This window comes from Schistocerca americana, chromosome 2, assembly GCF_021461395.2.
Source record: "Schistocerca americana isolate TAMUIC-IGC-003095 chromosome 2, iqSchAmer2.1, whole genome shotgun sequence".
NCBI lineage: Eukaryota > Metazoa > Arthropoda > Insecta > Orthoptera > Acrididae > Schistocerca > Schistocerca americana.
This window is the reverse complement of record NC_060120.1, coordinates 372,628,958-372,644,055: the sequence shown is the minus strand read 5'-3', so window position 1 is coordinate 372,644,055 and position 15,098 is coordinate 372,628,958.

Genomic DNA, 15,098 nt, shown 5'->3' with positions numbered 1-15,098 from the left:
GGCACTTGTACTTAGTTAAACATTGATAAAATCTTTGCAGTTGAATTGCTACTGCAGAAAACCACGTTCTCTGTTATTTGTATGACTTTTACAAATTTTTACGGGCATATGTATGTATATAATGCAGAAAATTTTTAACGGTCAGGTAACAACTGTGAGTTGTTTTATTAATAGCCTGGTGTAACTTTAACGCTACAATGTTTCCGGCGAAAAACAAACTCACACAAATGTACACATGACCATTGCGGCTTCAGTTAGTATTTTATGTTTTGCAATTCAACTGGTGTTACGTATTTGAGGCCTTCAGTCTTTTCCCGTTGCCTCTGTTATGAATGAAAGGTTTGGCACTCGCGTTGAATTTGCTATTATTCTTCGATTTTGTTTTAATTGATTTCATTACATAATGTTGTTTAATTTATTTAGTTCAGTTCTAATTTAGAAATTCATTTATATTTTACGTTGAGAAGTCGACGTAACATTCACGGATTGAGAGCACACGAGAGGACACACAAAAAGCTATATCATTGGACTTCATATCTCCACAGTTAAAGTAGAATATCGTTCGTCCATTGCGTGATACGTTTGTGAGACTGAAATAGTGGTATCTGAGATATGTTTTGCTGAACAAACGACGCTGAAGTAGAAGTAAGGCAATCGCCACATGGTATTTTAGTGTCTAAATGCCATTGGTGGATACAGCTATCATCGGAGTTTGGTGTATGGTAATAACAGAGATTTGGAAAGACGAAAAAGAAGAAAACTGAAGCGTCTGAGACGTTTTGTTGCGGAAGGATGCTGAAAATTAAGTTGAGCTAATAAGAAATGAGCAAATCCTTAGAAGAATCGGTGGAAAAAGAGGAATATGTCGGAAACTCCGACTAGAAGATGGGAGAGCGTGATGGAAAATGTGTTGCATCACAGAGGAATATCTTCCAGGCCACAAGATGACTCAAAAAAAAAGTAATAACAGACTCGGCGTAACGAAGGCCTGTTACAAACAAAAACAAGACACGGGGATTCATTCGTTGACTGGGTATTTTAACCCTGTCTCGAGGGTGGTTACTTGAAGGGAACGAGCTGGTTTTCTAATGACGTGACATTTTGACTTCCTTCAATGGCATCATCAGCTACAAAATGAAATTTCCAAAACAAGGTAAGTGCAGCCATTCAAGAGTTTCTCCTGAACAGCTAAGCTCAATACATAATCTCCTGCATGCGCCATGAGGTATATACTAACCACTTAGATATACGAGGAGACTCCAGAAAGTACACCGGTGTGTAGAAGTGAAGGACGAAAATTAGTTACGCATGATGCCTCACTGACAATTAACACAGCTCGATGATATTTGGACCATACATAGAAAGAATCGCTAGCGTGTTTCACAGAACGTAGCTGAAAGAAATATGCTATGAGATGAACACATATGACACTTTTTATTCGAAATTACTCATTACACTGAAGTTACCACTCCTCATAATGGCCTCCTGGACATTAAAAAGGGCGGAAAATATTTTTAATAGGGTGTGTGATCACCGAGGACGGCGATGCATACACTACAACGTGCACCCATGCTGGCGACGAGGCTGGCAATGAACTCTTCTGGTATGAGAATGCAGGCTTTCTCGGCGAATCTCGATGATAAAATCCTCTCGGGTTGAGAGCCGAGTCAATGTGTTGTTTTCCAGCAATGTTTCCGCAAGTTTCTTACTTGCCATCTTCAGGCGACGACTGACATCTGTTGGGTGGTCATTGCTGCACGTTGACACGCTGCAATACACCTCACAAACGCATCTCACATGTGCTCGATGGGAGCGCAATCGATGGAACGGTCAGACCAGTCCACTCGTCAATTATCCTGTTATTTTAAGAGCTCACCCTCTCGATGCTCGATAAGGCTGCTCATTGTCAACCATAAAAATGAAGAAAGAATCAAATACATTCTTGAAAATACGTACATGGAGAAGGGGGGAGGGGCTGTACAGCGTCGCAAATACGTTCACTGGTCACTGTACCATGTTCACAGAATTGGAGGTCAGTATGCAGTCCGCAGCGCGTGGTCTTGCGGTAGCGCTCTCGCTTCTCGGGGTCCCGGGTTCGATTCCCAGCGGGGTCAGGGATTTCCCCTGCCTCGAGATGACTGGGTGTTGTTGTGTCGTCTCCATCATCATCATTCATCCTCATTACGGTCGGAGGAAGGTAATGGCAAACCTACTCCGCTAGGACCTTGCCTAGTACAGTGGTGCGGGTTTCCCGCATCGTCCCCTACGCTTCTCGGAGTATGGGACATCATCATAATCATGTTCATGCAATATTAAACCAATCATACCATAACACCTAGAACATCAGAACAATCATATTCGACCGTGCTGCACATACCCTCATATAACGAGACGTGGAAGCACGTAATGCACCAAGAAACGTCGTCGAACATAATGGTACCTTCTGTACCATACCGTCGCAGTTCTTTCTATGTACGACCCAAGTTTCATAAAGCTGTGTTACTTGGCGGTTGGTGGTGACACATCACCTGAAAGTTCCTTTCATCCTGAAGTATTACACACGGCGTACGTTACAAAGTGTGACGGCAGGCCAAGTAAATTATACTGATTCTGCAACATACGTCAACGTTACACGGATACATGACACTGTTTTCCTGCACAATCTTCAGGTCTCAGTAAACAACGGCCGGAAGAGTCTAACAGTTGCGAAGTTCCTCGACAATAGACATCCGTTCATTGGTTATGGAGTCTTTCGTAAACAGCTGTATGACCGTCCTTATCGACGGAAAATCTGCGACTGCTGCGAATCAGTTCCTCGATTCCCCGGTTATTGTAACCTGTTGCCGATGTCAGTAGCCTTCGTTCCCGATCAGCATTACCCACATCTGTGCGGCCTTGTTGATACCATTTCTTTACGACTAGACGCGACATTGCATTTGATCCTTATACTGCCAGAATTCCACGGTGAATCCATTTGCAATTTAGACGTTTTGACCAAAAAATACTCTATCTCCTACACACTCATGTTCGGAAAAAAACAGAACATCTTGAAGGACCAGAGGTAAGACGTTCATGGTCACAGGACTTGTTCATTATAACGCTCTGCAGAAATGAGTAGCCTTCGAACCATGTCGACTTGCGAGTTCAGAGTCAACACGGGGCAACACCAGCTACCCGTAAAACGTGCCTGTGCCGCTCGTTATCGCTATAAACCGAAGTTAATCCATCAGTGTAACTTGAGCAGACGTGCAGGATACCTCGCAGACGTATGCGCGATCCGAACAGTCAAGTCAGTGAGTCTGAAAAAGGGTCCATAATGGGCATGAGAGAATGTGATGCATCTATCTGGGAAATTGCTTCTCGTGTAGGACGAACACCCCCACCCACCCCGAGAAGATCGACACCTCGTCCGAATGGCATTGTAGGGAAGATCTGCTCCCTCCTCGGCTTTGGCGCAACAGTGGAACTATGTAACACATCCTACACTATCAGGGGTGACAGTCCGTCGCCTTATATTTGGCATGGGTTACGTGCCCGTCGTCCAGTTCTCCGATTGCTTTTGACCTTTTGACGTTTGTGCAGAAACACCATAGCCAGTAATAGTGTATGGAACGACGTCACTGGGAACAGGAATGGCATCAGATAGTGTTTTCGGACGAATCCAGGTTCTGTTTGTTTGAAAATGATGGCCGCATTTTGGCTCGCCGCAGACAGGGATAGCGACATCACAGTGACTGCATTCGCATAAGACATACAGCGCCAACTCTAGCCCTTATGGTGTGGGGTGCTATTTTGTAGAACCGCAAATCATAGTTGGTACCTGACCAGGGCACCGTGATCAGTGTGACCTATTGAATGAGAACCTGCGATCTACAGTCATATCCTTTCTGTACAACAGCATAGATGCCATTTTTCAGGAAGACAATGGACGACATGTTGCTGCACGGGCACATATTGCCTTCTTGGTGTCACAGGATGTCAGCCAATTGCCCTGACCCGCCAGATCATCAGACTTGCTGCCAATCGAAAATACGTGGAATATGGTTAAACGGCGGGTGAAGCGCTGTGGCCCAGTGCCAAACACCACAGACGAACTTTGGAACCAGGTGTATGAAACACAGATAGCTATACCACAGGATGCCACAAACGCCTTGAACTCGACGATGCCACCATGCGTGGAACAAGTTATCAGGGCCCACGGCGGGGCCTGTGCCTACTAGGCAACCGAACACGTACTGAACCGAGGTGACTGAAATGCTAATCATTTCTGCAGAACATACTAATGTACACGTCCTGTGAATATGAACGCCCATTCTCTAGATGTTCAAGGTGTCCTGTTTTTCCTGAACATGAGCGTACTTCAACTGTGGAGCGTTTCCACTTGCCCCGCTATTTCACTGCCACATAGTCATGCATCTGTACCGCAGCAGAACTGTCTGCAGGAAGTCCAGAACATGTACCCTCTTCTGACGATGGGCCGCTCTTGTTACTCGTTGTTCTATGCCTTGGACGACACGAGTAACTTATTTTTTGAAGAATCCTCGTATCAGCAATGTTCGAAGGTATTCCGGTCAATTAAGTCAGTATCACCTCAATTTTTATTTATTCACGTAGTCGGTTTTATTCAATGCCTCGTACCTTTGTGCTTACTGACTTAACGTTTAATAAACCTCGGATAGCGTCGTGAAATATGTAAAAGCCATTAACTTGGACACTTGCTGTTTCGGAAAGAGAGGACTCGAGGAAACATGTATTTGTCACTGCTTATAACATAGGATGTTATTTGTATTGTATTGTATTGTATGTTAACCGGGGGCCTAGAAACGACGCGGAGGCTCCGTCCCCGCCGCAGCCGCAGCGGTCCTCAACCCCACGACCACTACCACAGTCCACTTCATCCCTGCGCCGCCCCACACCGAACCACTATTTCAGGGTTACTGTGCGGTTTGGCCACATGTGGACCCCCCCTCCCCTCCCCCCCTCCCCACACACACACAGGGAACGTCTCAGAACAGACGAGTGTAACCCCTATGTTTGCGTGGTAGAGTTAAGGGTGTGTACGCGTACGTGGAGAACTTGATTGCGCAGCAATCGCCGACATAATGTAGCTTAGGCGGAATTAGGGGAACCTGCATTCGTCGAGGCAAAAGGAAAACCGCCTAAAAACCGTCCACAGACTGGCTGGCTCACCGGACCTCGACAGTTCACCGGACGGATTCGTGGCGGGGACCAGGCGCTCCTTCCCAATCGGGAAAGCCGTGCGTTAGACCACACAGTTAACCGGGCGGGCTTATGATGTTCTTTACTTTGCATCATAAATAAACAAAAAAGTCAGTTGACATCGGCTACGTATAAATAACAGCAGTAATGTGCATTAATATGTCACGCCGTGGCCCACAACATTATCAGTAGCAGAATCCTTAATCTGACACTCATAGACACAGCTGAATCAAATAGACTGGGTAAAACCTGTGAGTAGCAGCTGTCAAACTTGAGTTTGCATCTTTCAGAAAAGTGCGGCACACAAACAAAACACCGCATGACCAGCAGTTCTCCTTTCTGTGGAAGCTCCATAGAAGAGGTAGTGCTTGAAATTTTGTATTCCTGGCACACTTCTGACAGTGTGGATCTCGGAATATTGAATTTCTAACGATATCTAAAACTGAACGTTCCATACATTTAGATGCAGCTACCATTCCGCGTTCAAAGTGTGTTAATTCCCATCGTGTGGCCATAATCACGTCGGAAACCTTCTCATATAAAACCACCTGAGTACAAATGACCGCTCCGCCAATGTAATGCCCTTTTTGTTTTACATTGTATGCGCGAAACTACAGCCACGCCAATGTACTGCCCATATATGCCTTGTGTAGGCGATACTACTGCCATCTTGTATATGTGCATATCGCTATCCCATGATTTTGTCACCTCAGTGTGCTCTCTGTAAGCAAATATTTACAAAATATGCATGTATGGTAACTGGTTGATTTCTTTGTCAGTTCGCAATCTCCCATTTATTGCATGGCGGCGAGTTACCTCGTGGATGGTACTAGGGAATGGTCGATTTGGTTTATTGGGAGAACTCTAAGAAAGTTTAGGTCATCTATAAAGGAAAACGTGTATAGAACGCTGGCGCAACCCGTTCTGGAGTACTGCTCGAGAGTCTGAAATCCCCACCAGAACGGAAGAAAGAAAGATATCGAAGCAGTTCAGAGGTGGACTGCTGGATTCGTTAGCAGTATGTTCGGTGAACGCGGGAGTATTACGGAAATGTTTCGTGAACTCAAATAGAAATGGAGGAGGCAAGAAGTTCTTTTCGCGATACACTATTGAGTAAATTTAGAGAACCACTGACTGCAGAACGATACTGCTGCCGCCGGAGTACATTTACTGTATGGACCACGAATATAAGAGAGGCAAAGAGACAGTCTTTTTCCCCTGCTCCATTAGCTAATGGAACAGGAAATGGAATAACTAGCAATGGTAGAAGTTACCAGCTGCTCTATACCGTATGTTGGGCTGTGGAGCATGTTTGTAGATGTGGATGTAGCTGGTTCCCATTCTAATGATTCTAGCATGTATCGATAACGAGCAGGCAGAAAGACACCTGTCGTCCACTTCAGGCAAATTACCAGTATTTTACCTCCTCTAACTGTGGCTTATATTTCACATAAACAAAATTACGAACGTAAATAAGCACATCGGACAAAAAGAATTCCCGGCCGTTGTGGCCGAGCGGTTCTAGGCGCTTCAGGCTGGAACCGCGCGACCGCTACGATCACAGGCTAAGTTCTAGGGGACTGATGACCTCAGGGCTCGGAGCCATTTGAACCATTTGAACAAAAAGAATTGTTATCCACCAGAAAAAATCACGCTAATACCACGTAACAGCATCCCCAGTCTAGAGAAGGGCTTCATTTCAGCGAGGAAGACAATATTTAAGTTCCTTCGGTTATGTCATATGTAGATGAACCGACTCTTTGATGATTTGATTCCATAGAAGTACCAAAATGTGAGGATGTTGATTACTCCGTTTGACCCGTTGTTCCGAGTAGTCCCAGATATTTTATATGGGATTAAGGTCGAATGACTTTGTAGCAAGTTAAGGTGCCATACGGTGCCTGAGTGTCCATAAAGCCAGGAACGTCTGCTTCCAGCCTTGTGAACACGGCTGTTGTAATCTGGGAAGATGGGAGAGTTCACATCATGGTCGTTACGAAGTTGTAGGAGAAAGGACAACATTCGTCACCGACAGTATTGGAACAGACAGCATGATTCATGTTCATGGTGACCTAAATGAACGGACAAGTCGCGGTGCAAAAAAAGAAAAAGCTCCAAAACATCAAAGAGCCTTCACCGATCTGAGCTGCAACCTCCACAACAATCGGTTTAACGGCTCATTATGCCGTCGGAGCACCCCTTGAAAAAAGGCGAAATTGCGACTCATTTGACCACAATTCCAGTTCCTATGTTTTTTTTATCTCAAAGAACCGTGCAGCTTTAGTGTCTGTGTGAGGTTCCCGACTCCACACATGCATCGCACGCAATTCTTTCCGTTGCGTCTGCTCGGAAACTACTTGAAATGGATCTGCGTTCACTGCCAGCAGCAATTCCTGTCGGGGTTGAACCGACTGTAATTAAGAAGGCGTGACATTCGTCTGCGGTAACGGTCGGTTACAATCATTTTACGACGACTGTTCTCACGCCAGGTTAGCAGGGCGTGCAGAAAAATAATGCCTCCAGATATTCTGTTGTCAACATCGGCTGAGGTATGACACATCATGCAAATTATTCGGTCGACTATCCCGCTTCGCTGATGCAAGTTGCGACCGTCGGTCAATAGTAGGATCCAATTTATAACGCGTCACATGCGGTCTGCGGCTTCACTATGTTATTGCGTGAGAAACAGCTTGCTGTAATTGAGTTTCTAACTCCAGAAAATGTGCTTCCAATAGAAATCCATATAAGAAAGAAAGCAGTGCATGCTGAAGGTTGTATCGACATCGGTAATGTCCGACGTTGCGTTGTTCGTGCTTTTATTGAAGGAAGTGGTGGTGCTCAAAAAAATGGTTCAAATGGCTCTGAGCACTATGGGACTTAACATCTATGGTCATCAGTCCCCTAGAACTTAGAACTACTTAAACCTAACTAACATAAGGACATCACACAACACCCAGCCATCACTAGGCAGAGAAAATCCCTGACCCCGCCGGGAATCGAACCCGGGAACCCGGGCGCGGGAAGCGAGAACGCTACCGCACGACCACGAGATGTGGGCGAAGTGGTGGTGCTAACCTCAACGTTTGTGACACCTGATTTTCATCTTTTTCTAAAACTTAAAGAACATCTTCGAGGTGTACACTTCGGTAGCGTTGAAGTGAGCAAAGATGAGGTCGTGGCTCCGTCAACAAAGTCGAACATTCTACGGTGACGATATCAACAAACTGGCCTCGTTGGGAGAAATATGTCGCTCGCCAGGGTGACTACGTTGAGAAATAAAAATGTATACACAAAGAAGTAGAATGCTTATAATGTTTGTGTTATTTCAAAAGCTTAAGAGCATAAGAAGTACATTACCAAAGTACATGACCATATTACTGGAACACAAATATTAAAAATTTCACATTGTAGCACCACAAAAGATATGGATTTGTCATTTCCTGCATTATCTTTATTCTTATGTTACACTCATCAGTGATCCCATACAGCTTTTTGTATATTCGGCAAACACATAACACTCTGCGCTCATTACATGACTCAATGCTACCCAGTCAAGTAGCATCGATTTCCACGCGCACCACTATCGATTCTTGGTAAAGATTTCAGTTTTCGGAAACATCGTATTTTGTTATACATAGCTATTAAAAATATCATTACAGACTGAGTTGTCCGTGCTTCTGTCTCGCTAGTGAAAATATTGCCCATGGCGTCCGCAAAATAAAATACGCGTTGTGACGTCTCACACTGATGAGACATCTCGTCAGCCGAGAAAGTTAATATGTGTCACACCGCATTGCGCGCCACAGATGCGCCGGTCTCCATCTCTCATAGTTGTCACGCGTTGAAAACGTTGGATGCCATGCCACATAAATGTTAAGGGCTGCGGAAAACAGAAATGTCACTGTCACCCACCAGAAAAGCTTTAAACATTCGCAATTTTGAATACCAGCAGTCGCCTTGCGTTTGGCTTTCTCAGGTTTTTTGCTCTAAAGCTCAAATTTGGAAAGACTGCAATGCTTATATTTAATGCACATTACCGGTAAGAAATCCTATATTATTCAACTCAAGCAAATCGTGCAGTCGCTATAGACGATCGCAATAGTCGAATATTTCAGGTACGCATCTGGAGATGATTCGCAATGATGCTACACCCTAACTCCTACCATGACCAAGACAGATGTAAATCTTCAGCATACCCACATCAGAATGAACAATGCTCCTATTACAGAATAAAGAAGTTGAATATGTCCTGGACAAATCTAGGAACTTAAAAAAAAGAGAACTATGTTTTCAATTATTTGGCAGCTTCAAATACATTTAGATCAAAACTTCTAGACATATTCCCGCTTGTATTCCACTCCCAGAATTCTTTCTCTCCAGAAAAAAATTTTAGCTGTTATATGTATGCTCCCCAGTCATATGCCGCTATGTACTGTTTACTCTGGCTGGCTAGTCTTCTGCGTTTTGGACACGTGATCAGGAACATTAGCCCGTAAATTACAAGACGCAGGTGTGCCAACACCATGCTCTTAGGAGAGCTTACTGCGATTAGGAGTTAGAGTTAACTTGAAAAAAGATTGACTATGATCTAAATGTCTTTGAAGCTGGCAGATAGGTCGAAAAGGTAATTTCCTTCTTTTACGTCGCTAACTCTGCCCAAGATATATTCTCCTTATCAGTACTATGATAGGAGCATTTTTGATTCAGGTTCCCAACTTCTACTCTATATCAATTTTGATATTAGACCGCAATAGCTTGGCAACCGGTGTACATTTTCGTTAACTCGAGTGACGGCTGGTCCGGTATAGGTTTTTTTATTATCTTCCAAACCATTTTGGTTATACCGTGGCAACGGATAAAGCTTTCACAAAACAACGCGACGACCATAATTACATGTATTTGTCTACCTTCTCACAAAAGCCGGCCGGAGTGGCCGTGCGGTTCTAGGCGCTGCAGTCTGTATCCGAGCGACCGCTACGGTCGCAGGTTCGAATCCTGCCTCGGGCATGGATGTGTGTGATGTCCTTAGCTTAGTTAGGTTTAATTAGTTCTAAGTTCTAGGCGACTGATGACCTCAGAAGTTAAGTCCCATAGTGCTCAGAGCCATTTGAACCATTTCTCACAAAATTTAAAGCGGTTCGCTCAAATCTGAAAGACAGAAGAAGCGCGCTGAAGAAAATACTCACATAACTTTTTTGCACGTAACATCCAAATGAAACATATTTTCAGTTTTAGCGTAAAAAAGCATTTTTTATTTATTCGATTTACGTTAAACCGTTTCCGTGCATTTTGTTCACATAATAATGAACTTTTCGTGTTACATTTAGCTCGGTATCAATTCATGTTACCTCTGCAACGTATAAAGAATCCTGGATGAAAAAAAATCATTTCGACTTCAACTGTTTATCTACCTTCGTGCAAAGTTTATACTGATTCGTACAGTTTTCAAGTACAGAAGTGGCGCGCTTCAGAAACCTCCCAGAAAAAACATGCATGTTGGACTTAAAATCAAATGAGGCAAAATTTTTTCAAATGGTTAAAACTTATCTTAGACCAAAATACATCGATGGACCTATTTGGAACCATCGGTCTCGCTCCCGTCCGGTGTTAGTTACTGGTGGCTGTTTTTGCACGTAAAATCGGAACGAGTGTGACTGTCTTTGCACGTGAAATACGAACAGTGCAAATACAAGTAGTGCCATTAACTGAGCACCCCAATTAAAGTCTTTTGCCAAAGGAATTAATCGATTTGCACAATGTACCTAGGCGCCAGCTGCGGTTCTTCGTTCAAACCTTGCTTAATATACCGTAACATAGCTACGGTAAGACAGATTTTCGAATGGCAATACAAATGGCCTCTTTTCCGTGGTAAACAAGAAAACTTTTTACCCCATGTTCCTCCCTCAAACAGAAACCGAACACTGAGACCCCCACAAACCAAGATCTGCGCATGGACTTTTCAGACGCATTTTTTACAGCACTTCTGCGCCATAAAGATAAAAGTAAGAAATGCTGATCTTTTGGATGTTATACAATAGCTCTTCGTATTTTCCGCGCTTGCTAAAAAGAAAATGGAGCGGAATTCTTTCTTATGCAACAGACTGTTTTTAGTTTTGTTTACTACCCAGACATGTGTTGTAATAACAACAAATGAAATGGCGACAGAAATCTTGTGTTTTGCTGATAAATTATATAAAACGCGTGTTTAAAACCAAGGAACGACGACACGAAAATAAGTAAGTGCCTTAACACGTCACAAACAACGAAAAGAACATCACAGTGTAAAAAACTATGACAAGCTGTGGAATGTATGGTAGCTATAAGGCTAACTAATAGCTTCGTTTGAGAAAGAAAATACAAAGAAAATCCCCTAAACATAGCACATAAAGTACTGAAACATGTCTGGATAATTAAAAAAAAACAACAACTGGGGTCTTATATAAGGCGGAATTCCCATTCATTGGTTTCTTGACTTAAAAATATTAAAAAAGTAAAAAGCTAAGAAATCTGCACCGAATTTGGTTGGCCTCATCTTCTGAATCTATCTTATGTGGTATCATTCATTAAGCATACTTTGGACACGCCATTTGTTTGTTTGTAAAATTATGTTTTTTACCCAGACAGGCTTGTTTCATTAATCAATATTAATAACAGTTTTCAGTGTGGCATGTTGCAGTTAAATAAGCAAATTAAAGAAAATCACATAGGAGTAGCATTTTAAAACAAGTAAAACAAGGAATTTCCCATTTACAAACAAATCATCAATTTAGATTATTTCTTAATTCACAGTAAATACCCTTTATAAAACTGCATATTTGGCTGAGGTGTTTTAACCAAAACAACTAACATGTTCCCTCACAAACATATAAATACAAATGTATTAATATTTCCTGAATGATGGTTAATACCGTGAGGCAAACAGGACGTTGGCTATGGGCAGCCCACTGTCCCCTGTGGTTGCCAACATGTTTATGGAGAGTTTTGAAGAGAGGGCATTGGAGACAGCCACATTTAAACCCACATGCTTCTTTAGGTATGTGGATGACACCTTCGTGATCTGGCCACATGGGATGGACAGGCTCAATGAGTTTCTTGAACATCTTAACTCATGCCACCCTAATATCAAGTTCACCATGGAACTGGAGAAGAATGGCCAGCTGCCATTTCTGGATGTACTAGTCCAGAGGAAAGCAGATGGATCAATTGGCCACAGTGTGTACCGAAAACCAACACACACTGATTTATATCTGCAGGCCAGCAGCTGTCGCCACCCTGCACAGAAGAATGGGGTTCTGAAGACTTTGCTCCACAGAGCACATGCCCTGTCAGACCAAGAGAATCTACCTATAAAGATAGAACGTCTCAAAACAGTTTTCTCCAAGAATGGATACACGGACAAACAAATTGAGAGGGCACGCCAACCAGCCACTATACCACAGGTTCCTGAAGAAGACCAAGATGAAACAAAGAAGGTGGCATATCTGCCCTATGCTGGCTCTATTTCTGCCAGAATCAGCAGGATCCTCCGCAAATACAATATTGTGTTTTCTGTCCATCCAACAAGATCAGGGGACTGCTGGGGAGTGTCAAAGACGACCTGTGGTTACGAAAACCAGGGATTTACAACATACCTTGTCATTGTGGCATGTCCTACATTGGCCAGACGACAAGAACTGTGGAGATCAGGTGCAAAGAACATCGAAGGCACACTAGATTAAGACAGGTGACTAAGTCAGCCATTGCTGAACACTGTCTAGAACTAGATCATGCCATGAAGTATGAGAATACCAAGATTCTAGCACAAACACCCAGATTTTGGGACTGTGTTATAAGAGAATCGATAGAAATTAAAATGGCTGACGATCTTATGAACCGTGACACAGCGTACCAGCTAAGCAGAGCCTGGGATCCAGCTCTGGAATTGTTAAAGGAGCAACGGGGCCAGCTGCAACACTACACAAACAGAAGAACCAGAGACATGGAGATGGAAAACGAGCCCCTGACGGACTGCCAGGCGCACCATACCGAAGATGGAACACCCAGAAGTGGGACTGGTGGGCGCGGACCGCAGAGGGAACATCCAGCGCCGCAGCGGACGAAATACGGAGCGGCAACGCTCCAACAGGTCGTGGTGAGCGGGTGCGGACCGCAGGGGGAACGCTTGGTACCCCAGACCGTAGATGAAAGCCCCAGGAGCGGGTTTGGTGGGAGCGGACCGCAGAGGGAACACCTAGAACCGCAGCGGACGGAAAACGGAGCAGCAACGCTCCAGCAGGTCCCAGCGAATGGGCGCGGACCACAGAGGAAGCGCCTGCAGCCGTTGGTGGAGGGGGAAGGCCATAGGCATAAATACTGGACCAGGTCCACTCGAGGAGCAGTCTCAGGTCGCACCTGATGAAGGTTACGAGCTACGTGACCGAAATATCGTGCAAGTACGACGCTGATATCCGGCAGAACACCCGACAACCCAAGATGTCATTAGATCGCCGGGTAATTACATTGTTTATTGATATGCGGTTTGCTGTGTATTTTAGTATCCTAAACAGTCACATACGTAAAAAGTTATTGTCGCATATGATCAGTAAGACATTGCAGACTGATCTGCAGTTATCCATCGCTGGTTTTCTCCGTTGATCCAAGAGGCAGTCCTCAACAATGCACTATAGCCTGAAGCGACGAGTGCTGTTGCCTAGCATTACATCGATGTACTTTCTACATTGTGTTGTGTCAATAAAAAAATAATGTGCTCTGTGACGCTGAACTATGCACTCTGTCACGTAGAACACCAATATAGAATCAACTAAATGAATAACTGAATGCTTTCCAAGAAGCAAAAAAGCCGACTTAAAGACGGAAGACCTGTTTGCAGGAAGATGTAAGAGACTGAAGACTTCAATTTTATTTACTTCATGAGCACTGGCTATGCCCTTACAATTATCATGGCTTACATTTGACGCTGCATATCTTTTGGAACATATATGTGTTTTGGTGTTTGTGAAAGACAAATTCGATTTTCATTTACTATCCAACACAAACTTTATGAGTATCTCGCAGTTCCAAAAGTCAGTTGCTAGATTTCTGCATTTACATCTACATCAGTGCCCCGCAAACCACCTGATGATGTGTCGCGGAGGGTACTTCTGCTATCACTAACCAAGAGCCCCTCCCCCCACTCCACCCCCCCCCCCCCTCTTTCCCTGTTCCACTCGCGAGTAGAACGAGGGAAGAATGATTGTCTCTAAATCTCTGTATTAGCTCCAGTCTCTCGAATTTTTTCGTAGTGGTTTTTTGCGAGATGTTTGTGGGAGGAAGTAATACGTTGTCCGACTCTTCCCGGAATGTAATGTCACGAAATTTCAAGAGTAAACATCTTCGTGATGCACAACGCCTCTCTCGTAGCGTCTGACAATGGATTTCGTTGTGTCAGTCCTACCCAGTAAGGATCCCAGATTGATGAACAGCACTCAAGAATCGATCAAGAAAGCTCCTTGTAAGCCACTTCTTTCATGGAGGAGTTACATTTCCTTAAGATTCTTGCTATGACTCTCAGTCTAGCATCTGTTTTCCCTATTGTTTGTTTTATATGGTCATTACACTTACGGTTACCAGAAATTTGTCATCAACAGTGTGTTTACAGCAGTGGGTTTTTTCCCGTGTATGGGGAATACGTTACGTTTATTTCCATTCGGGATAAACTGCCAGAGTCTGCACCATTCATCAGTCCTCTGCATGTCATTCTGCAACTATCGATACTGTCTTCTGACGTTGCTACTGTCTTATATGCAACCGCATCGTCTGCGAACAGCCGCAAAGAGCTTCTTAGGCTTTCTACTTGATCATTTACACGGTAAACAGTAACAGCGGTATCACACTCCCTT